The 13,412-nt window shown below is 38.6% G+C and overlaps 1 protein-coding gene across 1 annotated transcript in view; it reads right to left on the reverse strand.

Moving 5' to 3' along the window:
• The window catches only part of sema3d (sema domain, immunoglobulin domain (Ig), short basic domain, secreted, (semaphorin) 3D), a 46,737-nt gene extending 44,568 nt beyond the window's left edge, over window positions 1-2,169 (reverse strand). The window contains exon 1 of the mRNA XM_077568666.1: window positions 1,971-2,169. The gene's annotated coding sequence lies outside the window, so the exon portion shown is untranslated. The remainder of the gene's footprint in view (window positions 1-1,970) is intronic.
• Between the last annotated feature and the right edge of the window lie 11,243 nt (window positions 2,170-13,412).

Consider the following 13,412-nt stretch of genomic DNA (forward strand, 5'->3'; position numbering starts at 1 on the left):
GTAGTCTCTGACCTCCACCCCGCCCCCACCGTCCTCAAGATCCTTGTAGGGGAGTTGCAGAAAAGCCCCAAACCGAGTGGAAAGTGGGGCCTTTAGACAAAAGCCACACAACTGTCTCTCGTTTGCTTTTGTGCGCCACTGCACAGAGAATATTCAACACTCGCTCCTCGCAAAGTGGAATGTTTGACACACGCTGACTGTGAGCAGTATTTTGGGGCGGATGTGCGTGCTAAAAAACGTGAAGCACTGCACTCATAAAAGAAAAAAAAATCAAAACGTGCTGGAGCCTGTCACTGTGTGTTTGTTGTCATGTGCATAGTAAAAAATAGACAGACAATGAAATTCTTATTTCGTTTTACGAGTATAGAAAAGGTAAATAAAACAGACTACTCACATAGTTCTTCAAATAACTCCCAGCTATGTGAAATAGGGATGAGAACCAGCAAACTGGATTTACAGTGCATGTCCAAGTGGCCACTTATGATTTTAATGTGGCACACAGATGGAACAACCCGCATACAATAATACATAAATAACAATAATAATACAAATATGAAAGGTTGCATAGTGTTCAGTTGGCCTTTCCCCTATGAATTAAAATGAGGGTGACCTCCATATTACACCACTGGCCGCGATTTACATCATATTTAATTGTAGATCCCCCCCTCTTTAGATTAGGTTGTGTTTACGTTGAACTCGCATTGGCAGACATCCGATACGTTTTGGGTTTTCATTCGCATTTGGCCTTCAGATATCCGAGCCCCCTAGCCCCCCCACCCCACCCATAATCTCAGTTATGCCACCGTGTGTGTTTTATTGTCACACAATACCCCAAAAGATTGCATCAGTTGCATTTGTCAATTTCCAAAGTGAAGACATTGAGACCAATAAAAAGCTTGACATGTCTTTAGCAGGTTTAGACACATGACTGCTTTTCAATGTTGTTCACACCAAATCTAGGATCACCATGTCTGTTGTCAAACACGCAAATCACCTTTTTTGTTACGTTCGATTCAAAATCGCATCTCTAATAGATTAATTGCAGAATTCTTAATGAACCTGCACAAAGTAAACAATAAACATGCATGTTGATGAGCCATAAAGCACCCAATATGTAGGTTATGCAACAGGTAACCGTTGACTTAAATAAACGGCTTTGGTCCCTACCAAAATATTTGTGTTTAATTCAGTTGCGGTTTGTTGACATGCATTTAGAAACACTTTTCAACACATTTTCAAATGTATTGTTCTTTAAATGAAATTTTTAAAAGCACATTACTAAAGCACATTATTATATTTTGATTATAATTGTCAAATTATATATAATTCCTTAATTTGTATGATTTCTGACTTCTGAGCTGGCTCATTTTGGGGCTTAAAATGATTAATTTGCAATGTCAAAAGCTGTTTTTATCGAGGTTCAGATAAAAACAAATCTCAAATACTACTTGTCCCAAACACAAAGAAGTGTTTTAGTTCTGTTGTCGTTTTTTTTTTTTTTTTTTTGGGGGGGGGGGGGTATTGACACAAAACACATTTTTATGCGCAAAAAACTGAAAAAAGTAGTTGAGTTTGGGATTTAAAGGTAAAAGACTTTTCTAACATTTTCTTTGGAAACACACACACAAAACTATATATTTTTTTAATTCTGGATAAAAACATACAGAAAAGACACAAAACACATTCTGAGTCTTTGTTTTGTTTTGAGGTTTTCCTTTGAACTGTGACAAAATGTGTTTACAAACAACACTGTCATTACAAAAATGTTAATGACAGAAAAGAAGTCATGTTTGACCCTTTAAAAGTTGGTAGAAAAGTTTGAAGACAACAAAACAATCAGTTTGGTCTTATCATGGTTTAGTGAGCTTGTGCAATAATGCAAAAAAAAAAAATGCAATAAGATGCAGTCAAATGTGTTGATTTTTACAACTCCATGTACATCAAGTAACATCATCAATCCTGCATCTTACCTGTGTTCAACTTTGCCTCTCTCACAGGCGACACATGCCCGTCCGTGCCACACCTGAATGCACCGCCGCTCTGCTCCTTCCCCTTGTGCACACGCTCAAAAGTCAAAATTGAGAAAAAAAGAAAGAGAAAGAGCAGCAGCAACAGCTGACTCGCCTTCCTCCCGACTCCAAACACACGAAAGCGATCCCGTCTGATCCGGTGAGCACTTTTCTCCAAAATGTGTCCACTCCCCTTGAATCCAGCGCTCTTGAACTCTCAGTGCACTCCGAGCGTGTGTTTGCGAGCGGGTGCGTGTGTTTGCGTGTGTGTGTTGGACTGCAGGCTTGCCCCTAGAGGGACAGACCACTCACTTCTAATTGGGGCCCTCAGCTCAGTGGGAAGGGCCCCTCAGCAACTGTGTGTCTGTAGATAGATGGATAGATACCGTAGATATTTAGCGGTACCTTGACTTACTTAATGAAATGATTGGAAATGCCAGTTATCTGTTCAAGCCCTACAAAGCGCACACACACAAACAAAATTGAACAATACATTTTAATAAGATAAACAAGTCCCAAGAGATGGTTTCATGAGGTTTGCTGGAATCTCACAATAGTTTGTGAATTCTCGAAACGTTGTTTGGAGTCTTACAGGATTTTCTGAAGATTTTCTTGAATGTCACAATATTTTCTAAATTGCCACAATGAGATTTTCTGAAGTCTATCTGGATTGAACAATAGTCTCTGAAGTCATTTGAGATTTACTGGAATCTCACATACAAGATTTTATGAATTGTCACAATTTTTCTGCAGTCTGAGAATGTTCTTCGTCTCACAAAATGTACTGAAATCTCACAAGATTTGCTGTAACGTCTTATATTTTCTGAAGTCTCACAAAATTCGACTTGAATCTCCTAATATTGCGTGAAGGCTCATGAGATTTTCTGAAGTCTCACAAGATTTGATGCAATTTCCCAAGATCTCTTGAAGTCTCATAAGATTTGCTTGATTTTCACAAGATTAAAGAAATTATAATAACTCTCACAACTTTCTTTAAAGTCACACAACCTTTCTATCAAGTCGGAAAAATTTGAAAATGAAGTCACACAGTATTTGCCTAACTTTTTATCCATATTTTGTGTAGTTTTGTAAAATGTGATGGCATTTGAGCTAAGATTGACTGGATTTTCAAAATAAATGAATAAATAAATAAAACCCTCTGATGTCTCATGAGGTTTGCTAAAGTCTGACAGGATTTGCTGCAATCAGTTATTTTCCAAGATTCTTTTGAAATTTTATGAATTCTCAAAAATGTCCTTGAAGACATTTTCTGAAGTCTCATAAAATATTTTTGACATCATGATTAATGACCACTTAAAAGCCTATTATTATTATTTTTTAGCCCTATTTTTTCTGTAAAACTTCAAATGGTACAACATTGTCAAAGCAGTTCCACTGTGTTTGCGTGCCATAAAAAGCTGAGTGAGTTAATAGCAATAATAAGAAAAACACTCCCGAGGCGGCCGTCTCCACTTTTCCAAACTGCAAATTGAGACACAAGACGCTATTCCCATCTCCAGTTCTCTACTTCAAAGGTGACTCGAAAGCGGCAATATAATGGATATGATTCTTGTGGAATATATTTTCCGAATTACTCGCTGAATGATCACAGCCTCGTTGGGGAATGAAGCAGCTGTGGCAGTCCAGGCTAACTTATGTATCCATGAAGGTGACTGCAAGTAAAGTATGCTTTGCTTAAAAGCCCTTCTTTGAAATGTTATCTTGATTTATGGACTATAATCATATTGGTGTGCCCAGCTCCATCCAATATATGACTACAAAGGAATACAAAATATGTGGTAAATTTTCATTGGAAGTTAAATTGGGGAATTTTGGAAATATCTATTTATGACTGTGAAGGTTGTCAATTATCCAAGTGAGTCATCTGCAAATGTTGAATCAAGAAAACTGGAATCTTCCTATTTTTTGACTTGGCTGTATAGATTCCGCCCTAAATAAATAAATAAAATAAGCCAATTAGATTGGAATTTATCTGTGGGAATTAGGCGAATTTATAGGAATTGGCTTGATTTGAGGGTTATTTAATGGAAGGGTACCACATCAAGCATCCGTTCATCTTCTTATGCCAATTATCCCAATATGTCATTGTTTGGTCTTAAACACACATGCAAAATCGCTAGCTTAGCATTCCGTGTCATCAGTGATGGCGCATGATGTATCTGTTCTTTTTTTTGTTGTCCATCCATACAGTTTTGATACCGCTTATCCTCATTCACGAAAACTGAACCCCATCTGAAAAGTAAATATACTTTTCTGACAAGTTCCTGGAAATAAATTTATAAAAACGTAACGTTTTGATAAATTCCTTTTTCATTTCCGTTCATTCCCATGATGTACATTCTCAGACAATAATGATGCCACATTATCTCCCTCGGAAACCATCCTTTTCCTTCTGCAGGGTGTGGACGACTTGGCCTCACGTCTACCAGACAGGAGTGTGCGGCCTTTGTCCCGGGTTGATTTCTAAATAAACGTTGATTCAATGATTTCTTTGGCCCACATGCACGCACAGTGTCTGAAAAGGCACTTTTTTTTCTCTCTCTCTCTTATTTTGGCACAAGTTGTGGAAGTTTCAAAGAGCAAATTACACACGGGGGTGCTGTTAATAGTCAGCTGTAGGTTCAGAGTTCATTGCTTTTGGGATGCCTGACAATGCACTTGGAAGTGGGAAGAAGCCATGTTGGTTGTGGTGGTTTTAAGGTTGTGCTACCTTAGAGGAAGCGGTTATGGGTTAACGGGTTAAAACAGAGCCCTCCCTCCCCACTGGGAGATTTAGCCGGGGTGTGGACTTCCCCTGGAATAACACGCACACACTCACACACACAATAAATCTGCTAGTGATGAACAGCATGGATGACACATATATGTGCAGGGAAACAAATGTCGGTTTGTCCGGCATTCTGTGTTGCCTGGATACATGCCACTGTTCACCACACCGCACAAATAAATCTCTGAAACCCACAACTGGTGACATTGATGCATTATTATTGTCTGTGAGCCTTAGCGGATACATTCTTTTTCTTTATAATTTAACTCATTCATTGTAAACAAAAACATATAGCAGGGTTACCGCGGGTTCTAAAAATGTCTTAAAAAGTCAAAAATTCATAAACTTACATTTTAGGCCTTAAATGTCTTAAAAACACCCATATTTTCATCCTATGTCTAAATTTTTACTTACCCAAGTCTTAAAATGTACATCTGCGCTGTCTATTCTGAGAAAAAGAAACATGTGTGTCGAAAATGTCATATGTGGACAGCTGCATGCACTGCTGCTGGCAACTTGTCACAATAAAGCTGTTCTGACGTTAATAAATGGGACGCTTTGTCATCTCAGTCCCGACAATCCCTTCTGTGGTTGAGGGAACCCTTATATACAGGTGCGGTAACATTAAAACACCTGCAGCTTACATTCAGGTGAAGCTTATAAATGTAACAATCTTGAGTATGCCCCAAATTTAGCTAGCGCGGCTTATAGTTAGATGCGCCTTATAGTCCGGAATTTTGGGTACATTGATTACCCCGCAGCGTTTTCACACAATTTTCTGTGAAAATGCTATAGTGCAGGGATGGCATGGTCCGGTCCTCGAGGTTCCAGAGTCCTGCAGGTTTTGGATATTTCCCTTCTTACACTCAGCTGATTCATGATTAGCTCATCAGCAAGCTCTGCATAAGCCTGATAACGATCCTGTTAATTGGAATCAGCTGCAGTTCGAGTAGGGAAATCTCTAAAACCTGCAGGACTCCGACCCTCGAAGACCGCAGTTTGTCGCCCCTGCTATGGTGTGTGGGATATGGTTGTAACAATAAATACTAAACGGGAGTCCTTCAGTCAGTAGTGACCCTGTGATTGATGATTACATTGATGGATGATAGTCACTTTTTAAAGTTTCTCGTTAATCGTCACCAAAACGGGCATCCATCATTGACGGACCTTCCGTCAATATTGGCGGAATGCCCACCTCTAGAAAAGATGACAATTAGTTAATTGTGTGACTTGAGAACATGCCATGTAAAAACACCACCGACATTTAGCGCGAGCCACAAGTCAGCCTTTCTCGTGCTGTGTTTCTTATTTTAAAATAAATGATCATTTTGCTGTGGAAAGCCCTTTTTCAGACTTGTTTTTTTAGTGTTATAGTGTGAGTTGTCACAAAAGCAAAATAATATTAGCGTCAAAACCACTTGGTTAAAAAAGGCTCCAGATATAGCTTGACAAGTCTAACCAGTGATAGACACCTCATCCTCGCTGCAGTAAATAAACGCTCACAGCTACAATGAGTTTGACATAAGAAAATAATGCTCTCATTTAAAACTGGCAAGAGACTTAAAGTACAACCACAATAATAAACTGATTGTTAAATTAAAATAATAAGTCTGTGGCAGTAGCCCCATTTTTTTTAATGCTTTATCAAAATAGCTTTTGTTTTTCTGCCCTTTTTTTCAAGTTGCTGTCTGGCACTGACACGAGTCATGGAAAAGAGTTCATCCTGAAGATATTCTCCGCCAGCGTGAAAATGAAAAGTGGAATGTGTAAGGTGTTACTTGTAAAACCTGACATTCACTTGTCCTGTCCTCCAATTGCGTGAAAGGGCACATAGTGTGTTCTCGTACGCTGGGTTGCGTGTAAAAGGCAAAATTATATAAACACCAGACTTTTAATTTGGCAGGATTTCTGTGTAAAAAAATAATGAGGCCTTTGAGTCGGATCTCATTATATCCTTCACGTGTTGCAATATTGTGGTTGTTGTTGTAAATTAATTGAGAGATGTTTGCGGATCTCGGGGAGAGTCGTTCTCACAGAAGCTGTCAAGTTGTTTAAAAATCCAGAGTGAAGGTCTGTGACAGCTCAGTAAGGGGTTCTTTTATCCAATTATGCCTCGGAGGGCTTCATCCAAAACGAAAAAGCGTCGGCAAAACTGCTGATCGTCTGTTTTTGTCCGGCTCCAGCATGCAATAAAGAAGACATTTTTCTTTTTGTTTTTTAAGCTACCAGGTGTTTCTAACAGCATGTGTGTATGTTTTCCTCAAAATACTGCAAAGCCCAAAAATTACCGCCCACTTTGTACCTTTTTACTCTACTGTCAAGTTACTGATTTGTGAACACATCACATTAATGATTTAATATCCTTAAGTAAACACTGCCTTAAAAAAGTTCATCTTATTACCAATTAGTCTTGGTTTGGTTCTGAATATGGAGTTCTACTCGGGGCAGGGGCGGATTTATAGTAGTGGGATACAGGGCTGTGGACCACCCCAAAATCATGAAAAATCCTAAACTGTTGCCTTGATAGTCTATCTAAAAAAATACATTAAAAAAAGAGCAAACAAAAACAGATAAAATAACTATAATACATGATTGATTGATTGTGTGTTTAGCGTGTTTTTCAATTAGTCGATGATGATGGAGGATTTTTTTTCTCTCTATTGATTAGCCATCCCTTTATTTGGTCCATATCGTGAGGATATATGCAAAAATAGTGATCATTGTTTTCTAAGGTAAAAGTATATGTTTGCAATTTTCTTGTTTTGATGAAATACAAAGATAATCAGTCTGCTTTCATTAAGAACAGCATAAATTAGAGAATATTTACTGCTGAGAGGCTGAAATTCAGAATATTTGAACAATTTTATGTTTTTCAAAGTCTAAAAGATTAATCGAGTATCAAAATAATTATCGATTAATTTGGCAAAGGGTTAGTAGGGATGCTGTACCTCGACAAATATCCCACTTGAGGGTTATCCGATGACTGGGATGATAGTGATTATTCTCGCGGAATGTGTTCCAATTGATACATGGAGATCACAATTATCACCTCAGCAGGACAGCTCCGCTATCTGCTCGCTAAAGCGGGCGGTGGGCTAAATTCTTTCCCTGTTGGAGGGATTAACTCATATTATATTGGCAAAACTTTCACTTCTTATTAATGTGTTTGGATTGTGTAAGTGGCTCGTAGCTCACTCTTCTCCAAGCGGTTGGCAGTTTATACAACGCAGAGGGTTAATTTATAGTCTCCCCTTGGCCGAGAGGCTTTACAGAATGAGGTGTGAGCGCACAAATGCGTATGTTTTATTCGAAGCCTGACTGTCTTTTGGCAGTTTACAGAAAGTTTTTTCATACAAACCTGCATGCAGCAGCAGGAGGTCAGCGTGTGTGTGCTCGTGTGTATGTGTGAGCGCAAGCTCTACAATCTGTGAGTCATTTCATGCTGTAATCAGGAAGATCTCCAGCGAAAGGCCGTGCTTGCTCGCCCAGGCAGCTCCCACACAAGCACAATGCAGCTTAACACTCATTTGTTGATCTTGATTACATGCAATGCCACCTATCAGGCACAAGCTGGACCTGCTATTTGTCAAAAGTCAGGCATCCGATCATGGACTTTATTTCAAGTCGACTGAAGGAGTGAAAGCAAGTGGCTACTATTTACAAGCTCGTAACACCGGTAAAACCAGAATGCAAAGTAATGCGCACAATACATAACATGAGAACATGAGAATGACAACATCAAAATTATAACAAATGTCCAAATAGGGCATCCTAAATATTGTAATTATAATTGTAATATTATATCATGGTCAGTAGGAATTACAGTATGCCATTGTCATAATGGCATAAATAATGTTCAGCTGTATTCGGAGAAAAAAAAATTCATAATACAGTATTAAGAAAATTTTAAAAGTTCTAATTGGAAAAAATAAATAAGAAGTTGTTCCCGTGGGAAAAAAATTCTTGAATCAAAGATTTTAAAATTTTATTAATTTATAATATTATGAAAATAAGTTGTATTTTGTCTTTTACTATAAAAATTTGTAAAATGAGAATGATAATAATAGTAATAGTAATAGTTTTTTTCAAGAGTAAAGTTGTAAATTCCCCCGCGACCCGGTTGAGAAAATGGATGGATGGAAGTTGTAAATTCTGTTCCTTGAAATAAAGTATATAAATAATTGTGATGTGAATATTAGATGAATAAAGTCCCAACTTTCCAAGAAAAAAAGATTAAACAAATAAGCTACATATTTTTGGAAAATCAGTAACAATAGCAGCATGTTTTATTTTTTGAAAAAATGCAACAACAACAACAAAAACTGTTTACAAGTAGTATTCAAGTAATATTCTAAGAACGTTATGATAATGCAAGAAAATAGTTGCATTTAAAAAATTACAAAATTTAAGAGAATGGATGATGACTACAACAAGAATGTTCTCTTTTAAATTAGAAGAATCATAATAATAGTGTATGTATTTGTCATTTCCAAAGAGTACTGGGGCACATGAAAATCAGAACTAACATTTTCCATTCTTTTATTTATTTATTTTTTTCAGTAAGTCCTTCATATTTGTTTGTATTTTACTTTGATATTTTACTTCGCAACTTTTCTCTTTTTTTCCCATTTTTGTTGAACTTGTTTGTATTAAATTATAGCGAGAGCACTTAAGAGGCAAAAAAACCCCACTTAATCCTCACTTGTTTCGGCAGTTTCCCCTGTAGGACACAGAAGTTGAGGTGAACGCATTTATATGTGAGTTAACAACAATGAGCTAACCCATTACTACATGCATTTGTCATTACAATGCTCTATATTTTCACCCCATGTATGTACTTAAATTGCATCCATTCTTGCATATTCACACAAACTGCCTTACATCTCGATCTGATCATTATCTCCCAACCAAATGTTAACTAGATTTAAAACAAACAAGATTCAGTACATTTGTCCATATCGGGCATAACAATCTGACACTGGCAAAACATCAACTTCAAACATCGGCACACTGCAGCCACCGCAAAAGCTACACTGTCCAATTAAATGCACATAGACAAAAAGGGCCTTTTGGGAGTAAACACATCCAAGCGCAGGGAAGAAGCTCAACATGTTGTTTATTTATCACGTCTTTGGCTTTGTTAGCGATAGCCGGGTGTCTGAGCAAGCGTGTGATCATTTATTTATTTACAGCTTGACTCACACTTGCGGACTGCTGCTTTCTAATATTAATGTACAATGCCTCAACACACAAGTTGGAAGATAACCAAATACAAACACGGTACGAGTCTAATTTGTTCTGTGACCACGCCTGTGACTCAAAACAATCTTTCCCTGTAGAACTTCACAGAAATGCCACTAATCTATTCCAGCCTCCTAAAATACCACAACAAAATGTGTGCAATGTAAGAACATAATGCTCTATAATATTGTTCTATTTTGTCCCTGCTGGCTCCTACAGGCAGTGCCTAACAGTACAGAATAGTGTAAACATAAAGTAATAATAATTACATAAAATGTAAAGAATTCAACAGTTGGTGTATCATTATTTTATGCTTTAATACATAAGCTGCAGTAATATTAGTCGTTCTTTGCAGAAGACAAGGAATCTATCCGATATCTGTTGCTTAAAAGGTTTTGACACCCCGGCACTGATGCTATTTGTTAGCCTGTCAAGGGTGTTTGTTAGCATTAACCTCAAAAGCTATATTGAAGTTTTAAATACACAACATGTAATTGTCTTTGTTTTATGTTTAGTTGACAGTAAACTCCAACTGAGAGTGCTTGAAGACTTTTTTCAGAAGAATTGTTCGCTATCTTTCAAAAATACTGCTAGTGAGTTTGCTGCCACTATACAGCGCTCGTGTCTCAAAATATTTTTAAATCAGGTCACTTGTATTTTAAGGCACCAATGTAATGTTCATCTCCACTGAAAATGCTTAAAACGTGCACTTCACTTCAAAGCTAAATGGCTGTATCTGTTCAGGCATGTCTTATTGAGACTCTTTTGTAGGTGTCCTCATGATAGACATCCCCACCAAACTTTCACGTTTGTATCAGAAATCGACGGCATCCCAAAAAAGAGGCCCGAATGTTGAGAATGTGATTAAAATGCTATTAAATGCGCAGGTAATCCCGCCAGTGAAGACGGGCCACTTTCCCTAATCTGCTGCTTGCAGGAGCAAGGAGGAAAGAACCAATCATGGTCTGCCTGAGGAAATGGACTGCTCTCTTATCTTGTCCTCACTTATAAAAATAAATGTTATTTTAAGGAAAAGGCCCACCTCCCTCCCACCAAAAAAAAAACCCCTCCTGAGTCGCTTCATCCACATTGAAGTTCAGCAAATGAATGAATTTGATTTTCACAGCCCAAAAAACGCGCCACTGTCATAAAGGTACTTTCCTGCAGCTCCAGTCCAGGACGTTCATTTCTTTTGGCAGGACATGCAGCCTAAATACTTGCGCTGACATCTGTCTGGGACTCTGACGGGCCCTCACATTCCTCTCTGCTGAAATAAACACGACTTGGATCCCATCTCGATAACGTCGGCAGCGCTTCTGAAGGAGGACCAACAAGTTCCAAAGGAGGACAACGTATTAATTGGACCCACAGGACAACTTTGAACACAGTTAGTAGCCTCCTCCCATGTCCAGTTGGATGCGAGTGTGTGTCTGTCCATGTGTTGATGAAGGGCAGCTGTGTGGTTTTATCACAACGACCTCTACCGCCTCCACCAGCTGTTCTCGCTATGTAAAGTAAATATTCCAATCCTACAGTAACAATCTCTTTTACCGCTATTGAGACTTTCAGCTAGATAGCAGGCTTTATCGTGCGTGATACGACAAGCAGGCCTTGTGATCTATTTTGGCGTGACTTTGGCACGTCTATTGCCTGTAGAAACTCTGGCTGTCATCTTTGCACCCTAACCACAAACCCTAGCCGTTACTATAAAGGCCTTTTCACACTGCACTTAGTAGAGTGCCGCGCTAATTGCAGTGTGAAAAGGCCTTTAGAGTTAGCGTCAGGCAATGCGCCTCAAATCGTAAATTGTTCAATTCAACATCGGCGTCATTATGACAAACAGCGCATCCAATGGCGGAGTGATATTAGAACGCTAACAGCAAAAGATTTTGCCGGATGTGTAGCGTAAACATCATGGAGAAAATGGTGGGAGTAGTAATAAATGTGGCATCCCAGTGTCCCAAGCTTCGGGACATAAGATGTAGCATACCAGGATGTGGTTAAGAGGACGCAGCAATGGATGGAGATCCCCACCACGCTAAGTACAGGTGAATGCTACATGTCCAAACCAATGGTAAAAGCCTCCAGGCAAGTTTTTGGGAGGCGCTAAGCAACCACTTCCAAATATAGCAAGATTGCACAGTGGTGTCGTCATCTCTGCGCCCCACCCCGAGGTGAACACAGAGAAAACCAAGTGCAGTGTGAAAAGGCCTTAACCCAAACCCACCCCAAGACCTGTATAAGATCTGACTTTGTCATTGTGTGCACTCAAATACCAAACACATATGACTCTGGACACATCTGGGACTTGATCAACCACAGCTGGGACTCTTGTGATAAATGTCTGAAACATCCAGTGGTGATGGTTTACTTAGGAAGTGTCCAGCACATTTTAAAACCAACGCCAAAAATGTTCCAAGGAGAATATAGACCACATTGTTTAAACCAAAATCCAAAACAGGAACATTACTAACGTGGACAATCAAAACCACTACTACAGAGCTGTAGAATAAAGCAAGAGAGAATCATTCAAATACCTCAACTTCACCCCAACCCATCATAAGACATGAGAAAAGCTCTGACTTTGTCATCTTTGCACCTTAACCTCAAACTCTAACCCGAACCCCTAGCCCATGTTGGGTTACGGTCCTGGTTAATGTGTGGAAGTGAAGACAGGGAGAATGTGTAGCATTCTTTTATACTGCTTGCAGTAGGCTGGGAACCATGCAGGAAAAACAGCCATAGTTAAAATATTAGCCCACCCAACAGGGGTGTGACACAGATTTACTGTAAAATAATATGTTCATATTTGAAATTTAAACCACATGTAGATAGACTGAAAGGCCACAGTTTGGTGCATTGGAGACTTGGACACTCTATATTTCTCAACTCAACTTTATTCACTTAAAAAAAAAACATTAAAAAAAACATCCGCAGCTGCTCGACATAGATCAAACATAAGCACAATATACATGACAATAATAAAAATAAATATGAGTGTTATTGTTCTGTTCTCATGAAAATGTTCACAAAGCAGTCCCTTCTCGTTGGAAATGAACATTTAACAAACACTGAAACTGTCCATCAATGAGAGATAAGAATATACAAGAAGACTCCACTGACCCGTATGATAACTCAGGGATGCTGAAATTGTAATCTTGCGATCACAGCATTAAGTCAACCCAAACATTTTTTGGGACATTAATATGTTCTATGCAGCCACACTGGTCTAAATATGGTATCCTGGTTAGAATTGCGTTAGTGGAATATGAGTTAAACAGCAAAATCCAGCCATTTTTATTCATCTCAGGGGGCAGCCATTTTGTCACTTGCTGTCAACTGAAGATGACATCCATGTTGCTCAGGTCTCAGGT

The sequence above is a fragment of the Vanacampus margaritifer genome, chromosome 6 (genome assembly GCF_051991255.1).
Source record: "Vanacampus margaritifer isolate UIUO_Vmar chromosome 6, RoL_Vmar_1.0, whole genome shotgun sequence".
NCBI lineage: Eukaryota > Metazoa > Chordata > Actinopteri > Syngnathiformes > Syngnathidae > Vanacampus > Vanacampus margaritifer.